The 19,979-nt window shown below is 31.7% G+C and overlaps 1 pseudogene; it reads left to right on the forward strand.

Moving 5' to 3' along the window:
* The first annotated feature begins 214 nt into the window (after nucleotides 1-214).
* Nucleotides 215-1,253, forward strand: LOC144553748 (G-type lectin S-receptor-like serine/threonine-protein kinase SD2-5 pseudogene; annotated as a pseudogene).
* The last annotated feature ends 18,726 nt before the right edge of the window (nucleotides 1,254-19,979 follow it).

The raw sequence follows: 19,979 nt of genomic DNA on the forward strand, positions 1-19,979 counted from the left end.
CTTCGTTGCACTTCTCATCATGTGCTTCTCTGTCTCTGTTGACTCACAACCTGATATCCTTCACAATGCTACCCCTTCACCATATTCTACCCCTTCACCATTAAATCGTTCCACTAATTGGCCAACATTAATGTCAATGTTTTTAATCCCATTAGTAGTTATGCTCATTATCCAAACCTTAGCTGGTATTTGGGTAATGCATTTTTTTAAAACGTCAAGACGCGCAAGATGAGGATATCATCGAACAATTACCAGGGATGCTAACCAGGTTCACTATTGATGAGCTACGAGCGACCACTGAAAATTTTGTCAAAATACTCGGAAAAGGTGGATTCGGTACTGTGTTTGAAGGAAGGTGGGGTGATGAGAGAATAGCAGTGAAACGTTTAGATAATGTCAATCAGGCAAATAAGGATTTCTTGACGGAGGTCGAGACTATTGGCAGTATCCATCACATCAATCTGGTCAGGATGATTGGTTTCTGTGCTAACAAGTTCAATAAGTTTTTAGTTTATGAGTACATGTGTAATGAGTCGTTGGATCGGTGGATCTACTGCAGAGATGGGAGAGTTCCTTTGGATTGGTCGGTCAGGTTCAAAATTATAACTGACATAGCCAAGGGTTTATGTTATCTTCATGAGGAATGCAGGCAAAAATTCATACATTTCGATATCAAGCCGGCAAATATTCTTTTGGATGAAAATTTTAATGCTAAAGTTGCTGACTTTGGGTTAGCCAAGCTTATTGATAGGGACATTACCAGAGTAATGACTAAAATGCGGGGCACTATCAGATATTTAGCACCTGAATGGTTGACAGCAATGGTCATTACTGAGAAGGTTGATGTTTACAGTTTTGGTGTGGTGGTGATGGAGATCCTATCTGGAAGAAGAAACCTTGATTATTCTCAGACTGAAGAGAATTTTCATCTGATTAAATTGTTACAAGAAAAATCAAAGAGTAATGAATTGTCAGATTTGATTGACAAAAATATTGGTGATATTGAATTATACAAGAAAGAAATTGTGCATGTGATGGAACTTGCAATGTGGTGCTTGCAATGAGATTGTATTCGAAGGCCTTCAATGTTAATAATGGTTAAGGTTTTAGAGGGAGCGATGGAGGTTGAAACATCATTAGATTATAATTTTGTTTCATCTCCAATGATCGTGAGTATGCCTAGCATAGTCGATCAGTCAAATCCCCTTCCAACTTCAGTTTTGTCAGCTTCAGTATTGTCAGGTCCTCGATGAAATTCCATGATCTTTTGTTCTAAGTATTTAATTGTTAGATTGTTTTATATTTTATGCATACTAGTTAGATGCTTGTTATATTGTTTTCTATTTTATGCGTACTAGTTAGATGCCCACGCGATGCGGTGGGAATTAATAATAATATATTGTTGTAATTTTCTACTATCAAAAAAATATTGATGATAATAGTTCAAGATATCTAATTTGGTAAAACAAGAAATGTGTTTAAGCGTTTAGTTTTTAGTTCCCTCTGTATTAGTGTGTTTGTTCCAATCTAAGAAGTTTCTAAAAAGTTACATACGGGTACATTATTTAATTTTTTTTGGAGCTACATATTGATCCATTTATTTAGTTATTTAGCTATGATTATCTTTTCAATTTCTTTACTTTTTTTATTTTATTAATACTTTTCAATCTATTCAGATTGTCAATATAGATAACAACAAAGAACAATAACAATAATAAAGTATAAAAAGAGTTCAGAACAAGAACAATAACATAAACAAATGGATACAAGTAATTAAATCTACCCTTCAAAACGAAATGGTCCATTCGATTTAAACATTTACTTGTTTCATGGAACAATGATTTTACACTATACAAATTACTCTAGAATTGAATCTGAATTATATAAATTGACACGTTGGTTTGACACATATAACCCCTCAATACGCCCCACTAAGAGTTACAAATATATACACCGACTAAAACCACTAATACCAGAATATCCATAAAGCCAAAAACATGCAACTGAGTTTCTGTAAAAAACACTGATATTAGAACTGTAATACGAAACAAGTCACGATCCATAATAAACCAGTTTTTGTCTTTCTTTTACTCGTTGGATTATTAAAGGACAGTTAGCAAATCACACCGCAGAGAATTCATGATATATCCATATTCGTATTTGTATCTGCTCAGCTCTCACCAATGCCATCAAAGAATCTAGTGACCCTATAGGTTAGTAAAATATATATATATATCCATATTCATGATATATCCATATTCGTATTTCTCCTATATGTTAGTAAAAAAAAATATATATAAATTAATATATGCAATTAGTTAAAAGGCACTTTCTTGCAAATAAAAAATCTATGTATTAATGTATAATGTATAGATATAGAAAAGGGAAACAGAGTAACCTGCTGAGCCTTCTCAGTTTCCTCGAGGTACTTGAGCTCCGCAACGCCACTGCATTTCATAAACTCTAACTACTGTCAGTATACCACTATATATGTAAAATCAGCTGGGGGAACTCAAGATGTGTGTGCGACTCTTATATATCTCATAAATTATTATCAATTTTCTAATTGAGAAAATATATAATAGAAAATGAGCTATACCTTTTGAGATTGATCTCTTCTTTGCATTGGGAAATCATCTCCTTGCAAGGGTCAGTGATCCCGGTCTCTTGACAAAGCATTGCCAGGTCAGCCGGTTCAAGCCTGTACTCTATGCATGGCACCTTCGCACATCTCAGCTTTTTCAGTTTCCTCTTGAGAGTGAGCTCCTATCTTTATCTTTTGTGAAATATAAAATAAAAATGAAGCTTTTATTTAATGTTATCCCGGTCTAGACATGAAGCTAATATTATCCTCAGAGTTATTATCTGTCTCTCTCAGAATTAAAGAAGGACAACGTTGACAGGACTTACATTCTAGCTACCTAACGAATGAAATTGCAAATGACATATCTTGGATGAACTATCAAATTGAATATTTAACAAATTTATACCATCAAGTATCTCCCAAAAAAAAAAAAAAAAAAGTTAACAATTTAACTTATGATGATAAAAAGGTAAAACCACATATATATCAGGTCTTAAAACAAAGCATGCACATAATCAATTATTCTTATTTTTCGGTCACAACTCCACTTGTAACGTAATAACTATAATGATCCAATTTTTTAACTTCTCTTATTATAATTTAAATTAAATTTGATCAAATTTAATTTAATAAAATTTAAATGATAATTTATAAGATTACTATTCGAGTTATAGAATCATGCTTACAATTTAATTTCATCAACTATAATTAAGTTTTATCATTTGATATTCTCTGCTCTTTATTAAAAAATTTCGGATAAAATAATTAATTCTACAATTTATAAACTAGCTAAAATAAAATAATTAGTTTGATCAACTTCAGAATACTTGTTCTTGCCTTATATTGTTGGAAGAAAAAATAACTTACAAACTAATTTAAATCTGAATTTAAATCCATAAAATTAATAATAGTTATATCCAAAGTTTAATCAAGACCACAATGATAACAAAATTCTATTACTTGAAGCTGTAAAATGCGGATCTAAGAGTACTTTATGTCCTACACGCATGAATAATCGGGTAAGACAATACCAAGTTATGACCGAATTTCTTTGCATGCGGATGCTACTATGGTAGAGGTTGATGTAGCTTCTTTTCACAATAGTTGGTAAATAATAATTTAATTATTAAGAAAAGTACTGTTGTTTGTGGGAGAATTGAATTGGTTTCTTAATAAATTATAGAGTTAAGAGAAAGAGTAAGAGAAAATTCATTATGTGAATTATTGGATAATTTGCTCTTCAAATATCAAATATCAAAAATATCTTCTGCTATTTATAAGTAAATATATGTATTCATGATATTTAACTTCATATTCATTATATATTAGTGTATCAATATATTAAAGAAAATGAATGACACTTAATTGTGCATGAATGACAATTATTTTGTGAGTGAATGGAATCGGACCGAAGAAATTAATAGCTCCATAATTCATAAATTTTAAAAACGTCTATATAAAAATATGTATTAGTTTAAATAAATTTTTAGTTTTAAAATAAATTTCCAACATATATGGTTGGATATGTTGATATGAATGTAAAGTTAATGAGAAAACAACAATAAAATTTAATCTGCGTTTTTAAAAAAAAAAAAAATCTTATGTAACATTCTAAAAATTATAGTTTGTTACACTTCAATTTAGAGTTCAACAGAATTAAAACAACAACAACAACAACAACAACAACAACGTCCAAACAAGAGGAAAAATGAAAATGACATTTTTTTTCTCAATATGTTTCCATTCATTCCTTCTTATTCATCATCTTTCTTTTGTTTCACCTACTAGCGCACTGCTGTCAATATGTAAACATAAAATGCAAAAAAAAAAATTTGTTGACGATACGTGGTCAACCCGCCACATCATTTTTAGGAATGCATATCCTCTGCATTAACTCATGAAATCATATCAAATTTTTGTTAGGAAATAAATCATATCAATTCTGCGTGTATATATCCTGCCACCTATTAATTTTACTTTATTATATTTTGGAACTTATCTAAAGAAGGCAACCTTGGGAGTAATTTCTAAAGCAAGAAAAGTACAAATATGGGGAAACTATAGATGTGTAACATGTGTTGTGTGCCTTATAGATTAGAATAATTGTGCATATTCAAACTTTGTCTGAACGGTGGAAATGTGATGTTCAAACTTTGTCTGATCTTGTTTAATGCACATTGATGTTAACTGTGATGTAAATTTCAAACTTGGCTTTGGCAAAGATTATTTTAATATTTGGTAATTTGAGGTATATAATTACAACTTTTTTTTTCAAGGTTTAGTTAGTTGCACAATTTCTTTCTTGTATAATTCAACATCCTATTTAGATTTAAATTTCATTAAATTTCATTAAATTTCAAATACTCAGAAAATATATTGACAAAATATTTTGTACTCGAAGGCCTTCAATGTTAATAGTGGTTAAGGATTTAGAGGGAGGATGGACGTTGAAGCATCGATCATTGGATTATAATTATTTCTTCAATTCCAATGATTGCGAGTATATCTAGCATAGTGGATCAGTCAGATCCCCTTCCAACTTCAGTATTGTTAGGTCCTCGATGAAATTTCATGATCATTTGTTCTAAGCAATTACACTCTCAGCTGAAAGAGTAGTTGGACCAATCGTTGAGCTACATTGGTGAGAAATGTGTTTCAGTACTTAGTATTTAATTTTGAACCTGGCAGACCAATCCAAAGGAACTCTTTCATCTCTACAGTAGATCCACTGATCCAACAAACCATTGCACATGTACTCATAAACTAAAAGCTTACTCAACTTGTTAGCCCAGAAACAAAACATCCTGACCAGATTGATGTGTTGGATACTGCTAATAGTCTCGACCTCCATCAAGAAATCCTTCTTTCCAAGACCGACATTGCAAGCTCAATCACATGCACAATTTCTTTCTTATATAATTCAATATCACCAAGATTTTTGTCAATCAACAAAGAAATTATCAATGAAGAAAGAAATTCAACATCCCATTCAGATTTCAATTTATTATATTTCATTAAATTTCACTATATTTTTGACAAAAACATATTTGATTGACAAAAATCTTGGGGATATTGAATTACACAAGAAAGAAATTATGCATGTGATGGAGCTAGCAATGTGGTGATTGCAATAGGATTATACTCGAAGGCCTTCAATGTTAATAGTGGTTAAGGTTTTAGAGGGAGCGATGGACGTTGAAACATCGATAATTGGATTGTAATTTTCTTTCTTCAATTCCAAGGATTGTGAGTATACCTAGCATAGTGGATCAGTCAGATCCCCTTCCAACTTTAGTGTTGTCAGGTGCTCGATGAAATTCCATGATCATTTGTTCTAAGGATTTAGACTCTCAATTGAAAGAGTTCTTAGAGCACTCGTTGAACTGCATTGGTGAGAAGTGTGTTCCAGTACTTAGTATTTAATTTTGTACCTGACGGACCAATCCAAAAGAACTCTCCCATCTCTGCAGTAGATCCACTGATCCAATGACTCATTGCACATGTACTCATAAACTAAAAGCTTATTTAACTTGTTAGCACAAAAACCAAACATCGTGACCATATTGATCCGTTGGATACTGCCAATAGTCTCGATCTCCATCAAGAAATAATTCTTTCCATGACTGACATTGCAAGCTCTATTACATGCACAATTTCTTTATTGTATAATTCAATATCACCAAGATTTTTGTCAATCAAGAAAGAAATTCAACATCCCATTCAGATTTGAATTTATTAAATTTCATTAAATTTCACTAAATTTCAAATACTCGGAAAATATGTTGACAAAATATTTTGTCAAACTATATTTTGACAAAAACATATTTGATTGATAAAAATCTTGGTGATATTGAATTATACAAGAAAGAAAATGTGCATGTGATGGAGCTTGCAATGTGGTGCTTGCAATGGGATTGTACTCGAAGGCCTTCAATGTTAATAGTGGTTAAGGATTTAGGTGGAGCGATGGACGTTGAAGCATCGATCATTGGATTATAATTATATTTCTTCAAATCCAATGATTGCCAGTATACCTAGCATAGTGGATCAGTCAGATCCCCTTCCAACTTTAATGTTGTCAGGTCCTCGATGAAATTCCATGATCCTTTGTTCTAGCATTTAGACTCTCAGCTGAAAGAGTTCTTGGAGCAGTCGTTGAACTCCATTGGTGAGAAGTGTGTTTCAGTACTTAGTATTTAATTTTGAACCTCACGGATCAATTCAAAGGAACTCTCCCATCTCTGCTATAGATCCACTGATCCAACGACCCGTTGCACATGTACTCATAAACTAAAAGCTTATTCAACTTGTTATCACAGAAACCAAACATCCTGACCATAATGATCTGTTGGATACTGCTAATAGTCTCGATCTCCGTTAAGAAATCCTTCATTCCATGACTAACATTGCAAGCTCTATTACATACACAATTTCTTTCTTGTACAATTCGATATCACCAAGATTTTTGTCAATCAAGAAAGAAATTCAACATCACATTCAGATTTGAATTTATTAAATCTCATTAAATTTCACTAAATTTCAAATACTCGGAAAATATATTTTGACAACAACAGATTTGATTGACAAAAATATTGGGGATATTGAATTATACAAGAAAGAAATTGTGCATGTGGTGGAGCTTGCAATGTGGTGCTTGCAATGGGATTGTACTCGAAGGCCTTCAATGTTAATAGTGGTTAAGGTTTTAGAGGGAGCAATGGACGTTGAAACATAGATCATTGGATTATAATTTTGTTTCTTCAATTCCAAGGATTGTGAGTATACCTAGCATAGTGGCTCAGACAGATCCCCTTCCAACTTTAGTATTATCAGGTGCTCAATGAAATTCCATGATCATTTGTTCTAAGCATTTAGACTCTCAACTGAAAGAGTTCTTGGAGAAGTCGTTGAACTGCACTGGTGAGAAGTGTGTTTCAGTACTTAGTATTTAATTTTGAACATCACGGACCAATCCAAAGGAACTCTCCCATCTCTGCAGTAGATCTACTGATCCAACGTCCCGTTGCAAATGTACTCATAAACTAAAAGCTTATTCAACTTGTTAGCACAGAAACCAACCATCCTGACCATAATGATCTGTTGGATACTGCTAATAGTCTCGATCTCCGTCAAGAAATCCTTCATTCCTTGACACACATTGCAAGCTCTATTACATGCACAATTTCTTTCTTGTATAATTCAAAATCACCAAGATTTTTTGTTAATCAAGAAAGAAATTCAACATCCCATTCAGATTTGAATTTATTAAATTTCATTAAATTTTACTAAATTTCAAATACTCGGAAATATGTTGACAAAATATTTTGTCAAAATATATTTTGACAAAAAGATTCTTGATTGACAAAACTCTTGGGGATATTGAATTATACAAGAAAGAAATTATGCATGTGATGGAGCTTGCAATGTAGTGCTTGCAATGGGATTGTACTCGTAGACCTTCAATGTTAATAGTGGTTAAGGTTTTAGAGAGAACGATGGACGTTGAAACATCGATCATTGGATTATGATTTTGTTTCTTCAATTCCAATGATTGTGAGTATACCTGACATAGTGGATCAGTCAGATCGCCTTCCAACTTTAGTGTTGTCAGGTCCTTGATGAAATTCCACGATGCTTTGTTCTAGGCATTTAGATTCTCAGCTGAAAGAGTTGTTGGAGCAGTCGTTGAACTTCATTGGTGAGAAGTGTGTTTCAGTACTTAGTATTTAATTTTGAACATGACGGACCAATCCAAAGGAACTCTCCCTTCTCTGCAGTAGATCCACTGATCCAACGACCCGTTGCACATGTACTCATAAACTAAAAGCTTATTCAATTTGTTAGTACAAAAACCAAACATCCTGACTATATTGATCAATTGGATACTTCTAATAGTCTCGACCTCCGTCAAGAAATCCTTCTTTCCATTACTCACATTGCAAGCTCTATTACATGCATAATTTCTTTCTTGTATAATTCAATATCCCCAAGATTTTTGTCAATCAAGAAAGAAATTCAACATCCCATTCAAATTTGAATGTATTAAATTTCACTAAATTTCAAATACTCGTAAATATTTTGTCAAAATATATTTTGACAAAAACAGACTTGATTGACAAAAATCTTGGGATATTGAATTATACAAGAAAGAAATTATGCATGTGATGGAGCTTGCAATGTGGTATTTGCAATGGGATTGTACTCGAAGGCCTTCAATGTTAATAGTAGTTAAGGTTTTAGAGGGAGCGATGGACGTTGAAACATCGATCATTGGATTATAATTTTGTTTCTTCAATTCCAATGATTGTGAGTATACCTAGCATAGTGGATCAGTCATATCCCCTTCCAACTTTAGTGTTGTCAGGTCCTTGATGAAATTCCATAATCTTTTGTTCTCAGCATTTAGACTCTCAGCTGAAAGAGTTCTTGGAGAAGTCATTGAACTGCACTGGTGAGAAGTGTGTTTCAATACTTAGTATTTAATTTTGAACATCACGAACCAATCCAAAGGAACTCTCCCATCTCTGCAGTAGATCCACTAATCCAACGACCCGTTGCACATGTACTCATAAACTAAAAGCTTATTCAAGTTGTTAGCACAGAAACCAAACATCCTAAACATAATGATCTATTGGATACTGCTAATAGTCTCGACCTCCGTCAAGAAATCCTTCTATCCATGACTGACATTACAAGCTCTATTACATGCACAATTTCTTTCTTGTATAATTTCATATCCCCAACATATTTGTCAATCAAGAAAGAAATTCAACATCCCATTGAGATTTGAATTTATTTAATTTCATTAAATTTCACTAAATTTCAAATACTCGAAAATATGTTGACAAAATATTTTGTCTAAATATATTTTGACAAAAACAGACTTGATTGACAAAAATCTTGGGATATTGAATTATACAAGAAAGAAATTATGCATGTGATGGAGCTTGCAATGGGATTGTACTCGAAGGCCTTCAATGTTAATAGTGGTTAAGGTTTTAGAGGGATCGATGGACGTTGAAACATCGATCATTGGATTATAATTTTGTTTCTTCAATTCCAATGATTGTGAGTATACCAGGCATAGTGGATCAGTCAGATCGCCTTCCAACTTTAGTGTTGTCAGGTCCTCGATGAAATTTCACGATCCTTTGTTCTAGGCATTTAGATTCTTAGCTGATAGAGTTCTTGGAGCAGTCGTTGAACTTCAGTGGTGAGAAGTGTGTTTTGGTACTTAGTATTTAATTTTGAACATGACAGACCAATCCAAAGGAACTCTCCCATCTCTGTAGTAGATCCTCTCATCCAACGACCCGTTGCAAATGTACTCATAAACTAAAAGCTTATTCAACTTGTTAGCACAGAAACCAAACATCTTGACAATAATGATCTGTTGGATACTGCTAATAGTCTCGACCTCTGTCAAGAAATCCTTCATTCCTTGACTCACATTGCAAGCTCTATTACATGCACAATTTCTTTCTTGTATAATTCAAAATCACCAAGATTTTTTGTTAATCAAGAAAGAAATTCAACATCCCATTCAGATTTGAATTTATTAAATTTCATTAAATTTTACTAAATTTCAATTACTCGAAAATATGTTGACAATATATTTTGTGAAAATATATTTTGACAAAAAGATACTTGATTGACAAAACTCTTGGGGATATTGAATTATACAAGAAAGAAATTATGCATGTGATGGAGCTTGCAATGTGATGCTTGCAATGGGATTGTACTCGTAGGCCTTCAATGTTAATAGTGGTTAAGTTTTAGAGAGAGTGATGGACGTTGAAATATCGATCATTGGATTTTGATTTTGTTTCTTCAATTCCAATGATTGTGAGTAGACCTGGAATAGTTGATCAGTAAGATCCCCTTCCAACTTTAGTGTTGTCAGGTCCTTGATGAAATTCCATGATCCTTTGTTCTAAGCATTTAGACTCTCAGCTGAAAGAGTTCTTGGAGCATTCATTGAACTTCATTGGTGAGAAGTGTGTTTCAGTACTTAGTATTTAATTTTGAACATGACGGACCAATCCAAATGAACTCTCCCATCTCTGCAGTAGATCCAGTGATCCAACGACCCGTTGCACATGTACTCATAAACTGAAAGCTTATTCAACTTGTTAGTACAAAAACCAAACATCCTGACCATATTGATCAATTTGATACTTCTAATAGTCTCGACCTCCGTCAAGAAATCCTTCTTTCCATGACTGACATTGCAAGCTCTATTACATGCACAATTTCTTTCTTGTATAATTCAATATCACCAAGATTTTTGTCAATCAAGAAAGAAATGCAACATCCCATTGAGATTTAAATTTCATTAAATTTCACTAAATTTCAAATACTCGGAAAATATGTTGAAAAAACATGTTGATCCTCACACTACTGATCCTTAACGTATTTTGACAAAATTATGTTGTAGGGATAGAATAAGATAGAATATATTGTACGAGACAATTATTTTGAAAAAATATTTTCTCAACGTGTTTTGTCAAAATATATTTTGACAAAAATTTTGGTGATGTGGAATTATAAAAGAAAGAAATTGTGCATGTGATGGAGCTTGCAATGTGGTGCTTGCAATGGGATTGTACTGGAAGGCGTTCAATGTTAATAGTGGTTAAGCTTTTAGAGCGAGCAATGGACGTTGAAGCATCGATCATTGGATTATAATTTTATTTCTTCAATTCCAATGATTGCGAGTATACCTAGCATAGTGGATCAGTCAGATTCCCTTCCAACTTTAGTGTTGTCGGGTTCTCAATGAAATTCCATGATCCTTTGTGGTAAACATTTATACTCTCAGCTGAAATAGTTCTTGGAGCAGTCGTTGAACTGCCTTGGTGAGAAGTGTGTTTCAGTAGTTAGTATTTAATTTTGAACCTGACGGACCAATGCAAAGAAACTCTCCCATCTCTGAAGTAGATCCATTGATCCAACGACCCGTTGCACATGTACTCATAAACTAAAAGTCTATTTAACTTGTTAGCACAGAAACCAAACATCCTGACCAGATTGATGTGATGGATACTGCTAATAGTTTCAACCTCCGCCAAGAAATCCTTCTTTCCGTGACCGACATTGCAAGCTCGATCACATGCACAATTTTATTTCTTGTATAATTCAATATCACAAAGATTTTTGTCAATCAAAAAAGAAATTCAACATCCCATTCAGATTTGAATTTATTAAATTTCATTAAATTTCACTAAATTTCAAATACTCGGAAATATGTTGACAAAATATATTTTGACAAAAACATACTTGATTGACAAAAATTTTGGGGATATTGAATTATACAAGAAAGAAATTATGCATGTGATGGAGCTTGCAATGGGATTGTACTCGAAGGCCTTCAATGTTAATAGTGGTTAAGCTTTTAGAGCGAGCAATGGACGTTGAAGCATCGATCATTGGATTATAATTTTATTTCTTCAATTCCAATGATTGCGAGTATACCTAGCATAGTGGATCAGTCAGATTCCCTTCCAACTTTAGTGTTGTCAGGTTCTCAATGAAATTACATGATCCTTTGTTGTAAGCATTTATACTCTCAGCTGAAATAGTTCTTGGAGCAGTCGTTGAACTGCCTTGGTGAGAAGTGTGTTTCAGTAGTTAGTATTTAATTTTGAACCTGGCGGAACAATCCAAAGGAACTCTCTCATCTCTGAAGTAGATCCATTGATCCAACAACACGTTGCACATGTACTCATAGACTAAAAGTCTAATAGTTTCAACCTCCGCCAAGAAATCCTTCTTTCCGTGACCGACATTGCAAGCTCCATCAAATGCACAATTTTATTTCTTGTATAATTCAATATCACAAAGATTTTTGTCAATCAAAAAAGAAATTCAACATCCCATTCAGATTTAAATTTCACTAAATTTCATTAAATTTCATTAAATTTCACTAAATTTCATTAAATTTCACTAAATTTAAAATACTCAGAAAATATATTGACAAAATATTTTGTCAAAATATATTTTGTACTCGGAAGCCTTCAATGTTAATAGTGATTAAGGTTTTAGAGGGAGCGATAGAGATTGACTGCACAAACCTATAGATGTACATCCCACTAAACTTTTAACCCAATCAGGTATTTTAACAAACTACCTATATGTACATCTAGCTAGATTATTAGAAAATATTCAATAACATGTGTTATATGTTACGAATATATTTGTCAAAATTTGCTTGAACATCTGACAGTATCAATCAAGCAATTTGAAGTGGCATTATTGCCAAAGAATTATCAATAAGAATTTTATTTATCAAAATACAATATATGACATGATATTTGAGATTGGAAAACAGTAACGCCTGGGTCTATCAGTAACACCTGGGTCTATCAGTAAGGATCTGATTAGTGGTACTATCAGTGAACGACTGGATCAATATCGTTCGTAGGTTCATTTCTAATGTCTGTTTTTATAATTTCTGATGTTTAATTCTTCACTAGTGCTCAATATTTAGTTCCACAACAAGAGATTAAAACTAGATTGAGATAGTTATACTTATATACAACCCCGCTTCAGGATAATTTATATTGAAGCGGAGAAGAGCAGAAAAGGTAGAAGATTTTGGATTCGAATAGTGCGAATATCCGCTCTGTTTTTCCATACGCCACCGAATTTGTATCTGTATCCGGATCATTTATTTGTGTTCAATATTTATTTGGATTTGATCTGCTCTGCAAAATTATTTGAATCCAGGTCTAATCTGAATTCAGAACAGATTATTCGGATCCATTTACACCCTAGTCATGTGGCATAAATAAGTTAAATTTTAATTTTAGAGATATAAATGTTTAGAAATTAAAATTAAATTAATTTTTAAGTTTTAATTAATTTACAGTTGCTTTTAATTTTTTTTCGAAGTAAAAAACTGAAGCTAACAGTAATAGTAGTTGCATTATGATTTATTGTCTTTTACTTAGTAAATAATGTAATAATTAATATAAAATATGGAAAAAAAAATAAAGTTTTTCTTTTGCCACGTACCTGTCTTTGGTCGTGTCACAGTGTTTGTTTGAAACATGAATTGTGATTATCTGTGGCGCAGCTGTCATAGCTAAACTCGTGCAACCATGAGTTTAACTGACAGTTTTAACAACATATTTCAAATTAAGTTTGAAAATTTTCACAAAGAAAAAGGTAAGTATAGACATTTTGTTGATCTTATAGATTAGTTTTGTACTAAAATTTAAATTTCATATAATTTTCAATGTCGTTGGTATTCTACTAATTAAAATGTCATGAAATATAAATGTTGAAAATTAAAATTATTTGATTAACAGTAAAACTTGCATTATGTTTCTTCATTTTTATGTGCATGGTCTCCAAGCACATTTTAATATGGAGATCACATCTAACGGTTTGGATCGATCATTTGGACTTTAAAAATTAAAAAATGACTTGGTTGCACGGGAGGCATAGTGCAAACGTTTTGATATTAGCCACTCACTCTCTCTCTCTCTCTCTCTCTCTATATATATATATAGAGTTAGGCTGGGGTGCTATGGATAGCATAGTAGCCTCTATGCTACGGCTCAATATTCGAGTTTTCAAAATCCAAACGGTCAATCCGAACCGTTCATCTTATTCTCCATATTAATATCTGCTTGGAGACCAAATTTTACATTTTTCTGAATTTTTTTACTATTTATTAAGTATTTTACAAAATTGTTGATCCAACGGTGGCTGCACAAAACAGTAAAACCGTTGGATTAGCGATTTTCAAAGTGGCTTAATAAATAGTAAAAAAATTCAGAAAATTATAAAATTTGGTCTCCAAGCAGATATTAATATGGAGAATAAGATGAACGGTTCGGATTGACCGTTTGGATTTTGAAAACTCGAATATTGAGCCGTAGCATAGAGACCACTATGCTATCCATAGCACCCCAGCCTAACTCTATATATATATATATATATAAAGAGAGAGAGAGAATGGCTAAGTTCAAAACGTTTTTTCTTAGCCCTCAGAACAAACGACTCAGTTTTTCAATTTGTAAAGTCCAAATAGTCGATCCAAACCGTTAGATGTTCAATCTGTATTAAAATGTAATTGGAGATCAAATTTTAGATTTTTTTTAAATTATTTTACTATTTATAAGATAGTTTGAAAATTGTTGTTTTTGAATGGTGCAGAATTTTAATAAAAACAACTTGTAAGATTTGTAAGATTCCGAGGCGTTGAGGGCTTATATATAAATATCTTAGGATTCTGCTAAGAAATATATTTGTCAGAGGGGCTTAAGCATAAAAAGGGCCTTTATTTAATTTGTATTTGGGCTTCGAGATTGTCACTGGGCCGTCAGGATTGGCAGTGGGCCTTAATATTTTTTTCCTATGGTCTTAAGATTAGGTTTTTGGACTTTAAGATCTGATTTTGGGCTTTGAAATTAGTGTTTTGGTGATTTATTTATTTTAATTTATTTGTTGACAAATGGATCCCATAGGAACCGTTGGTTTTTTAATCGGACGCTCTGATTTGAACTTCACGTTAAGAATTGGATTTTTTTAAATATCACTTGTGCGCAGATCTGAATCATCCTTATGCTTTGATATGCGTGCAAGCTTGATGAAGCCAAACTCCGGTTCCTGCCGAGTGGGCCCACCATCTCCAACGAGATTCCAGCCACAATCGGGCCGAAGGAGGGCATGACTAGGATCGCCTTATTGAGAGGAATCCACTGCACGACTTATTGGCCTCCGGTAATCACTGGAATCGATCAATTTCCAATACCGGTCAATACCTCGGTACAGATCGATTTCTTCACATTTTGAACGTTTTACTTCATGATTTCAAGCGATTCTTTCGCAGTCATGTTCTATTTCGCGAGGAGAACTTGATTGAAACATCAATTTGGGCATTGCAACACATTTCGCCATTTAACATTTTTTTTAAAATTTCTATTGTCTTTAGTATCATTCCAGCGTTTGATACAAATTTTCATACATTTTCTAGTTCTGATTTGCATCCTCTACTTGGCTATGCTGTCAGTTTTTCAGTTTAGTCCTTAGATTTTTTTTTAGTTGACTGATAAGTTATAGAAGGTGATCCTGTGCCCTTGATGCTCCAGTTGAGTGCCAAAGGCACTTTATTTGTATTGTACAGCTAGTACAGTGTTTAGTCAAGTTTTCAGGACTGGTTTAATTTTTGATTTTGTCATACTGTCAGACTTAATTTACAGATAATGCTTAGACTTTGCATTGGGCTTACTTAGAAATGGATTTGAACTGGTAATGATACTGGTCTGACAGATGATACTCATACTACATGCTACAGGAGACCAAACATCAACTTCTTATGATATTTTAATAACAAAGATATTATTTATATTTGTATCTTGAGAATCACAAGGCAGTCAAGCATATCCATTGGATGACTGACTTATTATACCTTCATCCTTTCCTTTTTATTATTTGCTAAAAAAGTAAATAAAAAAAGGAGAACACCAGTACTTGTATTATCACATTAATTGAGTGACACACATACTGACTTGCCTAAAGAAATTAAGTAAAAAAAAGAACTAAATGGGAAAGGTAGAACTCTAGTCTTTATTATGCCTTTTTTGTAAAACTCATTTATCATATTATATTTTATATATATCTTATACTCAAGAGATCATAAATGATTCTTTCAGTAAGAAAATACTTGTTCAACACTCATTTCTTATTAATACAACTAAGCCAATTTTCATCAGTTCTCTCTCTTAAGAAAAAACTTTGATAAAACACTTTTTTCCTATTAAGACAACCTAAAACACTATCAACAGTACTCTAATCAGAGAGAACCTTGATCAAGTATCTTTTTCCTACTAAGTCAAATAAAAAAAAAATCTTAATATTAATTGTAATATGCTTGAGGTTCTGACTGCGCAATGGTGTAGCTAGTGTGCCTAAATTTATGACTGCGCAATTATTGTAGTTTACCTGCTTGCAATATGTTAGAAACATTATTAAAACTCAAATCAATCATCAATAATTTACTGAAAAGAAAATAATTGTAAAATATAATTACAACTCACTACACAGTTCAATGTATGAAAGTCTTAATATTAATTTTGACAATTATTAATATTGATTTAAAAATTAGAGTAGGTATCAATCGAATATAATATTTCTATTATTTTTAATTTGTAGGCAGTATATTAAACTAGTTATTGTAATGTAGATACTATGCAGCTACTTCCACAATAAGAATTCAGTACAATAAATACTTAGTTAATCCATATGTATAAGCTTACTAAATCATTTTATTTAATAAATAACTAGCTAATTTATATGTGTAAGTTTTAAATCTTACTTCTATAACACTTTGTATGTTTTTTTATGAATTTAAGCCCACTAAAGTCTTATATGTAAATCAACAAATGAAAACATTAAGTTTGAAAATATAAATTTTGGACAATTTTCAAAATAAGTAAAAATAAAAAAAATTATACCAAGTGCAATAGTAGTTATTTGATTTTCACTAATATCTAATATTAGAAAATTGAATAGATTATACTCATAGCACGTTTATGATATTAATTAAGTGAGATTTTTTTATATTTTTGCAACTTCATAAAATGTATAAGGAAAGAATTAGATATATATATATATTAAAAACAACAACAAAAATCATACAAAATACATTTTGTATCATGTATATTTTATTACTTATCATGCATCTCAGTTCATCATACTTTATGTGCTTCTGTATGGAGTGAAAGAATGTAATTGTTGTTTTTAACTTCAATCACTTGTTGTTACAATATATTATTTTTAGTATCCAGGTCCTAAAAGTATGTGTATCTGTTAATTATCAGATCAAATTAGGATTACTTATTTTTATTTAAATGTGATGTAAACCTATTCATAACCTCATAATTTTGTTTGTACTTCGTTATGTACTTATTGGTTACTCATTTTTTTTTTATATGTTTGTTAAAGTTATTCAAAAAGATTCTCATTCTAACTCATTTAATTACTGACATCCTTTATTAATTAGTAACATAACATTTTAACATTTTAGTCAAACTCATATATATGTATAGTTTACTTAAATTTCAACGATTTTGTGTAGTATAGTTGTAATTTTTAAATAAGAGTAGCGTTAAAATGCTCTATCGATTTTGTGTTCTAACTATATATACTCTATATCTTTATTTCCGTTTTCAAAGTTCAAACAATCAATCTGACCACTTAACATGATATCTATATAAAAATGTGCTTAACTGCTTATATATCAAATTTTACATTTTCAGAATTTATTTACTATTTTGGTAGATGAATACAAAATTATTGTTTTTGAATGATCCAAAAATAATAATTTTGTACCTTGGCATTTCTCTTCTCTCCATTTCTTCTCTTTTATATATTGTTTCCTTTTTTTTCTGATATTTATGAGAGATAGCGCCGAAGTGAGAAGATCAGTAATTATTGTTAGGGACGAGTGGAGAGGAATTCGCATCCTCTGATATATCTCATATGGTGCGTGACTTTTTGGAAAATCTCAATAGTCCAACTACATTCTGCACAAATCTCAAAGCTCAAATAATACTCGCCTTCTATGCTATCTCCGAATAGGAACCAGACACGTCGGTCACGCAAAATATGAGATATCTCAAAGGATACACACTCGGAGGAGAGGAGAGCAAACATATATTGTGAGTGCCGACAAGTGAGATATGTGTTGCAGAAAAAATGAAAAATAAATCAAAACCAATCAAAAAAATGACCATCTCACAATCAAATAAGGTGGTTTAGGATTATTTTAGGGAAAAAAAAGAAGAATGGAGAAAAAGGAGTAAGCGTAAATTATATGGGATAGAGAGCATTGGAAAAGCGTTGGCTAGAATAGTCAAGAATTGTATCAGAGTTAAAGAACAATCTAGATTTGATAATTGTATCCCAGATAACCTGATGGGATGCGGATTCCGGCTGAGTCAAGCTTTTTGGTCATCTGATTTTGATCATTTTTAAATTGCGGATCAAATGTTTTAATTTAGATCTACATAGATTTAAAATAAATAAATGAACAGTAAACAAAAGTTAACAAAAATAAATAAATAAATCCGATTGTTTGAATTTCCATGGATTAGGTAATAATCTATTTGATTTTTTTAAAAGAACACTAAACAAAAATAAATAAATAAATAAAACTAATTAAATCATATAAATTGTTCCAAGAAGACCCATCAAGGAAAAAAAAACTAAAATCATAGTCCAGTCCATTTTCATAAAATAAGAACAAAAACTGTGTGCAAGCATTATTCCATGGAGTTCGTTGCCGGTCCTAATTCTGGAACAACACACTTGCATCAGCATATAGTGATTTGTCAAAAAATTGATGAAGTAGAAAGAGAGAGATGACTTGCATTGGGCAAAGACTGATATTTTGATGACTTTACTTTTTATAGATACAAAGATACCATTCAATGTAATTGAAAGTCGATTTTGAATACCGGCTATGAGATCTTTGAGACCTGAATATAGAGCTGTAAGACGGCAAATATTGAAAAATGATTGTGTGCAATTATTTAAGATGGGAATGAAGATAACAATTAAAGAGTTTGAAATATTAGATTCACGTGTCTCTTTCATAAGTGACATTTGAATTAACTTTGAGCGTGCATTTAAATTATTTGTGCTTAACGGCACATTTCATTGATAAAGATTTTAATTTTCAAAATAAGATTATCTCCTTCAAGCAAATTTCTTATCTACATACGGATGTAAATGTTGCGGTTTTAATTATAAATACTTTAACGGAGTGGAAGTTGGATAGTAAGTTCTTCATAATAACTTTAAACAATTCTGCAGTGAATGATGTTGCGGTTGAACTATTATAAAATCAATTTTGAAACAAGCCCATTTTTAAAGAAGACTAAATGAATATGTAATGTGCCGCACACATATTAAATATAATGGTACAATATGGTAAGAAGATTATTTAATCGAGTTTGATTATAGTTAGAGATTCAATACGGAACTGGGCTAACACATTAATAAATTTTGCACTAGTACAATAGCACTTATTTGATTTTCACTGATATCTAATAGTAAAAAATTGAATAAATTATACTCCATATATTGAGTTTATGATATTAATTAATTAAGAAATAATTTTATAATTTTTCAACTTGATAAGAATGTACAAGGAAACAAAATGGTATATTTAAAGCAATAATTTTCATACAAAATACATTTTGTATCACACAAATTGTATTACTTTGACATGCATAATTCTTACCTTATCATACTTTATAATATTCATCCTTTTTTGGCTGACGCACTTGGCAGATAAAACATAACAAAACTTTTGTTTTTCCTTATATATATTATAATTTGAAGCCGTTTGGAATGGGAAAAATAAAATAAAATAAATCAC

This window comes from Carex rostrata, chromosome 5, assembly GCF_964058835.1.
Source record: "Carex rostrata chromosome 5, lpCarRost1.2, whole genome shotgun sequence".
NCBI lineage: Eukaryota > Viridiplantae > Streptophyta > Magnoliopsida > Poales > Cyperaceae > Carex > Carex rostrata.